The sequence below is a fragment of the Schistocerca nitens genome, chromosome 3 (genome assembly GCF_023898315.1).
Source record: "Schistocerca nitens isolate TAMUIC-IGC-003100 chromosome 3, iqSchNite1.1, whole genome shotgun sequence".
Taxonomy (NCBI): Eukaryota; Metazoa; Arthropoda; class Insecta; order Orthoptera; family Acrididae; genus Schistocerca; species Schistocerca nitens.
Genome location: NC_064616.1, coordinates 977157580 through 977166294, shown reverse-complemented (window position 1 = coordinate 977166294; position 8715 = coordinate 977157580).

The following is an 8715-nucleotide window of genomic DNA, read 5'->3' as shown; positions in this document are numbered from 1 at the left end:
TATTGACGGAGAGAAGAAGGTGGGGCCACTAGCCCGGCCGTTCACAATTTGAATTAGTGGTTTACATTTAAAATCAAGGAAAAAAAGAAATTTACAAAAAATAAGTTAAAAGTGACTTACGCGAAGTAATCGCTTTCTACACCCTGCATAAGGTCGGGCACCAATTGAAGCACCACGAAACCAGAGAATACAATCGGTACGCACACTCGGGCGTCTATTGCGTCCAGTGTAGTGAGTGCCCTTCCGCATACATAGGCCAAACTGGCCGCTCCCTTAACATACGGTTCAGAGAGCATCAGGATCTTAGCAATTCCAAATCCGCTCTCACTAACCACCTGAAGGATCATAACCATTCCATTTCAAATATAAACACAAATTGCAGCATTCTACATATTCAACTTAAGGGCCCGGTTTCAAACATTTCAGAAGAAATGGAAATCATCCGCAGCATTTGCCGTGATCCGTCTGGCATTTTGAACGAGCAAACTGTCCTTAAACACGCAGCCCTGCTGAATAACCTTTCTTTTTTGAAGCAGCGTCCAGCCTCATTTCCTGCTCTTTCTGGTCCATGATTACTGTACGCCATACATGTATACTTCTTAATTGGGCCGGTGATTTTTTTTTGCCATTATTTTTACTGCCTTCAATAGGCTTAACAAGTGTACAACATATGTCTGTTTCCTATAGTGAGGTCCGCAAGGTCCACCTAGTTCATTTTACGTAGCTGCAAAATTGATCTCTTTTAAAGTTTGCATGTTTTTTCTTTTATCCTATAAATATGGCGCATTATAATACTGTGGCATTATCTGTGCCCTGACTAATGAAAAAAATTTACCTTCTTTCATGATGTAAGATACGTCTCAGGTCTTACTCGTGTAAGCTTCGATTAGTTTTCGACTGTTGGTTAGCAGGTTTTAAATGGACTCCACCCCACTGTTAATGTGTCCTTTTAGTGGTATTGCTGCTAGCTACTAATTGGCATATTACTTTCTGATAGTATAGACTGTAAGGTTTCGCCATTATGCATGTTGATTAGTAATGAGATCTTGTAAATAGGAGTGTTACATGTATATGGCTTTTTTTCTTTTTTTTTTTTAATCTGATAACTGTGGCGCGTTGTTCCATGTTGCCGCTTATATATCCCCACTAAACTTAAAACTTTTTTGCCACTCATGTAGAAGAAAAGTTTCATTGCGCCTTACGGTTTATATAATAATCTTATACCGCAGCTTCCACTCAGTTTTACCACAGTTCTGTACCGACCTGTTCAATACGCTCCTTTACTATGCATAATGCACTATTAAATTATTTTTGTAAATTTCTTTTTTTTCCTTCATTTTAAATGTAAACCACTAATTCAAATTGTGAACGGCTGGGCTAGTGGCCCCACCTTCTTCTCTCCGTCAATAGATGGCAATTTTGCCACTCTGGTTTACCAATTTGCTTCCTCGTTCGCATCCGCTACCCTGTTCTGCGCTCATAGGCAGCACACCGCGCCCATTACACGTTTACCGCGGCGCTCGGGGGCCACAGCACAGTCTAAGTGTCCTGCTATTATTTTTATATTTCCCTACCCAGGCAATCGTCCGTAGTACAGTCTGGTGTCACTTTCGCATTGACAGAGGTTTCACAGCACCTAGCCCAACTGTCGGTTTCTATTTTTTTCAAAAAGTTTTTAAAACATTTGAAGAAATTTTTTTCTCCCGCCTCTTGCTATTTCCAGTGCGACACCTGAGGATGGGCTTATGAGAGCCCGAAAGGAGTCGTGATAATAAAAGAAATTTACAACTGAAGCGGATTTTCAATTAGTGCAAGATAGTTCATTGAAACTGTCAGAAAAAAAGCCTGTAACTTGCAAAAGGTGGCGTAGAAGATTTTATTTTCTTAACTCGTTCATATTGTTGGAAAGGTAAGAAAACCAAGTTTTGCCAACAAAATTTCTCTTGAGAAAACTTTCTGCAGCCAAAAAACTTCGAAAATTTCGGACTTTTTTCAGTTTTTTCTAAATATTTCAGTTTCATTTGCTCCTATCGCTTTGGCGTCTATTTTCTTTTTTAAAGAGCACAAAATTCTCTACAAATTTGATTCTTACCGTTTTTTTCTACTCCCAGTATCTAAGGCGCTACAGCTCGTCAAAAAATACTAATTTTTCAAATTTCGAGCAAAGTGGCAAATTACCTCATTTTTGCACACTGTTATTTCCGTTTCTATTTGTGTAGTATAAACATATTACTCATCATGTTATTCATTGGAATTTACCATCTCACTCTGCTGCAGGGCCAGGACAAACAGCATCATATTCAGTAACTACGAACACATTCATGTATATTACAATATGTAATACGATTGAATGCAGGTGCCGTACATTTTCTACAGTTGATTGACGTTAATGATCAGTTATAAGAAAAAGTATTGAAACGTCCCCTTTGAAAAATTGTACAAGACTGTGCTTAACCTGACACACAATATTTTTTGCACAACGCAATCTGACTTTCAGAAATCCCTACAAAAGAATGGCCCTGACTAACATTAACCTATGCATTTCACAAATCGCTTACCTCACAAAAATCTTGGTTACTCGAACTACTGAAATACAGCGAGTGCCACTACTGCCAGCTAAATAAAAGATTCAAACTATGGAAGGCACTAACTACTGATAGGGATAGTTAGCAAATGAAATATTTTAATAGAGAACAAACAATGTATTTACCTTAATAGTCATAATATATCTAGCAGTTCATGACAAATTACAAAACTCCGCCATCTCTCTCCCCACATCCACCACTGCTGGCGGCTCACCTCCAACTGCGCAACGCTACGCGCTGTTCACAGCCAGCTGCCTAACACTACAATGGCGAGTATTACAACAATGCAAAGCAGCCACAGACTGCACACAGCACAGCCAGTGATTTTCATACAGAGGTGGTGTTACCAATAAAAAAAACCTAAACAGCCTACTTACATAGCCCCCATGCTCCCCACAAAAAATTTTACAAATTGTTTTGGACAGTGGCCAATAATGATTTGATAAATTTTTTTTATAATTACAAAACAAAGATATCAATTGCACACACTTATTGATACAATGTTGGTCAAAAGCTAAAATTTTCTCACAGTCCATAAAGACAGTCCTGATCATTCATCACAGTAACATTGCAGTGTTTTTCTCAAAGTCTGAGCAGTAAAAGAAAATGCACACGGGAGTAGTGGATTTCCATGCAATCTTGAAGAAGTAGTGTTGTCCTTCCAACGGAAAGACAGTGCTGACTCTTGACATGCAGACAGGTATTGTTCCACAACAGAGCAAACCCACAGCAGAGTCAGTCGAAATTTTGAAGAGTATTGGTAGGTAGGTCATCACAGAGCAGACCCACTGTAGTCCTGGTAGAGATTACGGTATTGGTGGGCCACCAAAGGCGCAGACCCACTGCAGTCCTTGTAGAAATAATGGTACTGGTGAGTCAGCAAAGACGAAGACCCACTGTAGTCCTTGTAGAAATAATGGTATTGGTGGGTCATCAAAGATGCAGACCCACTGTAGTCCTTGTAGAGATGGCCAGCAGCCATCTGTTGCAAATGTGCAGGTGCACAATCACCATCGAAGAGTCTTGCGGACAATATAGCAAGTCCATAAACCACCACTTGTGCACTCACAAAGTTTTTTAATTGTCCTTAGAACCAGCAATGCTGTTATCCAGTCCCTTGCTGAATTATTAACACACGTGCAAACACTATCAGTCCCTACTTCTCACATATTGTCCATATACTATGACCAACAGAAACGTGTGCAGTGAAATGTAACTTACAAGTTACTTAATTTGATGAACTGGTGTCAATTACAATTTTATAACATAAGAATACAATAACAAAGGTACAAAATACATCATTAAAAAACATAACAATACAGATAACATTTGTAGTACAGGCTTTACAAAAGAATCGAAATATCATATACGTCAGTGTTACAGGAATTATGACATGAGTACATACATAAAAGATCAGAATAACTTTCGAAACATCAACTTCACACATGAGCATTAAAACAGAACAGAATAAATAACGTCTAAACATCTGTACAAAGAAAATAACATATTATCAGAAAAATTCTACAATGTAACTCTCATCAGATAAACATATAAAGACAGGAAGAACATAAATACACAAGGGTACACAAACACATAGTGGGATAACACAAGGAAAGGACAGGGTTTGTTTTCCTGCAGTATTTTGCAAACAAAAGTTTCTTTACTTCTCGGAGATCTCTCTTCGTTCTTCACTATTTCAGAAAGTGCTATCTATACCTGCTTTCTGTACTTTTTTCGTAAAACGTTTCAATGCATTTCTTCCAATTCATCGCAACTCATTCGCTTATATAGTCTACCCCCTCTTAAGCTAAATTAAATCTACTGAGCTCAGATGCTAAACTAAGGGACGAGGCAATGTAGCAGCACAAAACAATTAACACAAACATCAATGACAAAAAAATACAAATTGGCAAAGTAAGCAACAATATTACAACTAATATAAGGCAATGAGCAGCAAACAAGAAAAATAAATCTGGCTTAGCAGAGTAACACAAATTCAAACTCAGTAACACTATGCCTGGCAAACAGCAGCTTATATCTAAACATGACAAAGCTCAAGCAGAAAAAAAATATTACACTAAAGACAACAAGACAGAGAAGGGAAATGTCTATTCACATCTTAATGTCTATGCAATTAAAGTGGTGCACCACAAAAACTAATTCTACAAAAAATTACCAAGTACTTGAAAAGAAAATTATATATGCAGTTACTGTTATTAGTCCTTTCTTATTGTTCTTTCCATTCCAAGAGCTCCTTTTTTCGAAGAATGTGGATCATAAAATAATTATTTAATAGATCTGTTGACAGAAAGTTTTCACATTAGCAAATGCATTTAAGTTTATTTTATAAAACCAATGCTGCAACACAGCTGGAGTACAGATATCAAATGAAATAAGCAATTACGCAAACCAAAGCATAAAAACATCATTCAATAGCTATGTGGCATTTCGTAAGTCAGTAGCTCTCAACTCTCGTAGAAAGACACTTGTCCTAATCAGGTGTGCAGTTGTACGAATATTTCCCATCAATTCATAAGCATTTCAGTAAGTAGCACAAAAGACGAGTAGTCATATGTTTCCAAGTAATGAGCGTGTCATATTTGCGATGCTTTCTACAAAGGAATGTCAATAGCGAGGTTAATGGCCTCTTTTTTTCTCCACCTAATGGCTGTTTCTCCAGGTGGCTGGTACAGGTGGCCGCTCAAGACGCATTACATCAAGGTCACTTACCTTTCTTACCGAAATATTTACGACAACAGTTTCCGCTACAGTGGCAGTCTCGTATAAAAATATTTCACAGGTCAAGAATTTGGGTTACACATCTGTAGAAACAAAATCCTATAAATATAACAGTGTCCAAAAAATTTTCGCCAGCATTGTGATACATTCACGTGTATACACACATTTCATAACTCTTAAAGTACGATTCTTGGTTTCCAACAACCTTTTTCACAAACCAGAGTACCTAACCACTACTCATTATTCCTTACCTTATTCGTCGATACTTCTTCAATATTTCATCATAACAAACGTAGCATAATCAAATAACTCATATAGCATCAGCTTACTGATCATAAACATACTGCAACAGCATAATACACATAGTCATCGTAATAATAACATCATAACACCTCAGTCAACTCTCAAAATCGTCGTAGCTTCCTGCAATAATTTCAAAACTTAAAAAAATTCACTGCTCATGTCAAAAGTGTCATGTGCCTCAAACGCACTTCAACAATCATGATCCCATACCAAATACATCATTCAAAGCTCTCATAGTATCACAATGGTTCCGAAAAAATATGAACAGTTTACAAAGTACAGACAAAATACAGTTTCATAAGTGTGAAGTTATCCAACTGTGTAATTGCGTAAACATCTGTCACTGATGTAATAAAAAATGTTTGTTTCTCAGTTAAATGATCAGATAGCTATGTAATTTATGTATTAGGGAAATATGGTACTGATGTGTAAAGTTGTATAAGCAAATACCATATTAGCTAGGGCTCCTTGTGCTTGCCAAACACATGGTACACAAAGTAAGCGTGTACCCCCCTGAGGATTAATGTAATTATACCCTCAACAATGGAATGAAATGTATCACGGAAAACTTTCTTTGTAATTCAAAAATCTTTAAAAATAAATGTTTTAAGTACAAAATTAATAACTCAAATACGTGTACTGTAGCGCTAAACTGTGCGTCTTGTTGCAACATAATCTCTGTGGAAGTGTTGTAGTTATCGTCCTCCGAAAGCTAAGTTCCGCAGAAGCCAATGTACTTACCTCATGATAAACAAAAGTGAATTGCTTAGCGTATAGATATCTTACTTATTACGCTTATTGCCATGATGAAGAAAGTACTGTGCTGTAACGTATTGTTGTGCTACAGAAAAGGCTGTCTCATTGTAGCTACACTCCTGGAAATTGAAATAAGAACACCGTGAATTCATTGTCCCAGGAAGGGGAAACTTTATTGACACATTCCTGGGGTCAGATACATCACATGATCACACTGACAGAACCACAGGCACATAGACACAGGCAACAGAGCATGCACAATGTCGGCACTAGTACAGTGTATATCCACCTTTCGCAGCAATGCAGGCTGCTATTCGCCCATGGAGACGATCGTAGAGATGCTGGATGTAGTCCTGTGGAACGGCTTGCCATGCCATTTCCACCTGGCGCCTCAGTTGGACCAGCGTTCGTGCTGGACGTGCAGACCGCGTGAGACGACGCTTCATCCAGTCCCAAACATGCTCAATGGGGGACAGATCCGGAGATCTTGCTGGCCAGGGTAGTTGACTTACACCTTCTAGAGCACGTTGGGTGGCACAGGATACATGCAGACGTGCATTGTCCTGTTGGAACAGCAAGTTCCCTTGCCGGTCTAGGAATGGTAGAACGATGGGTTCGATGACGGTTTGGATGTACCGTGCACTATTCAGTGTCCCCTCGACGATCACCAGTGGTGTACGGCCAGTGTAGGAGATCGCTCCCCACACCATGATGCCGGGTGTTGGCCCTGTGTGCCTCGGTCGTATGCAGTCCTGATTGTGGCGCTCACCTGCACGGCGCCAAACACGCATACGACCATCATTGGCACCAAGGCAGAAGCGACTCTCATCGCTGAAGACGACACGTCTCCATTCGTCCCTCCATTCACGCCTGTCGCGACACCACTGGAGGCGGGCTGCACGATGTTGGGGCGTGAGCGGAAGACGGCCTAACGGTGTGCGGGACCGTAGCCCAGCTTCATGGAGACGGTTGCGAATGGTCCTCGCCGATACCCCAGGAGCAACAGTGTCCCTAATTTGCTGGGAAGTGGCGGTGCGGTCCCCTACGGCACTGCGTAGGATCCTACGGTCTTGGCGTGCATCCGTGCGTCGCTGCGGTCCGGTCCCAGGTCGACGGGCACGTGCACCTTCCGCCGACCACTGGCGACAACATCGATGTACTGTGGAGACCTCATGCCCCACGTGTTGAGCAATTCGGCGGTACGTCCACCCGGCCTCCCGCATGCCCACTATACGCCCTCGCTCAAAGTCCGTCAACTGCACATACGGTTCACGTCCACGCTGTCGCAGCATGCTACCAGTGTTAAAGACTGCGATGGAGCTCCGTATGCCACGGCAAACTGGCTGACACTGACGGCGGCGGTGCACAAATGCTGCGCAGCTAGCGCCATTCGACGGCCAACACCGCGGTTCCTGGTGTGTCCGCTGTGCCGTGCGTGTGATCATTGCTTGTACAGCCCTCTCGCAGTGTCCGGAGCAAGTATGGTGGGTCTGACACACCGGTGTCAATGTGTTCTTTTTTCCATTTCCAGGAGTGTATATCACAAAAGTTACTACTAAAACATGTTTTAATTTCCAGAATAATACAGAAAAACTGTGCAGATATAAAACAGAAACACTGAAAAAGCAACATTGTAAATTGTCACTCATTAGTAGCATCGTGTTAAAATCGCGTAGCTGTCACATAAACTAACCACTGTGTCATCTGGTATCTCACAGAAAGTGCTTTGAATCCAGAATGTATTTTCAAGTAAACCAAAATGTTGCATTAAAATCTCATTAGCAGTACCAGTATGTGTCCTAAGTATGTAAGCCTGATAGTCGTTACGAAATCGTGCAACTAACAAGCAAGAATGTACAAATACAACACTGTGTAGTCTGTTCACTGTAACAATGCATTCGTAATTTCTGTTTAAAAATGTTCCCTAGGTTCTAGGCTGGATATTTAACTTCAAACATTGTTGCATGTTAACAGTTTCTTAAGTCTGACAAAGCATAGTAGAAATGTGAAGTGAAAAGTTTTATGGCAAAGACTAAGTTAAACAGCAGATTATCTCTCAATAAACGGTTTTATATGTGAAATGTGGTGCTATCCTTTACTCTTTATAGTACTCACAGTTTGATTTGAATGCAATTATCATGTTGTATACGTCGGTAAGGAATGCTAAAATTTTTCTCAAGGTTAGCCTGTATGCTATTTTTCCCTGAGCCAGCCGGCGCAGGTGGCTGCCTGCGGTGCGAGTCATTGTCTGTTTCTTTGTTGGCGAGCGTCGTTACTGGGATTAGGAGACCTAACGTCTACAAATTCGCCTTGCCGAGAGGGCCCAGCCGTG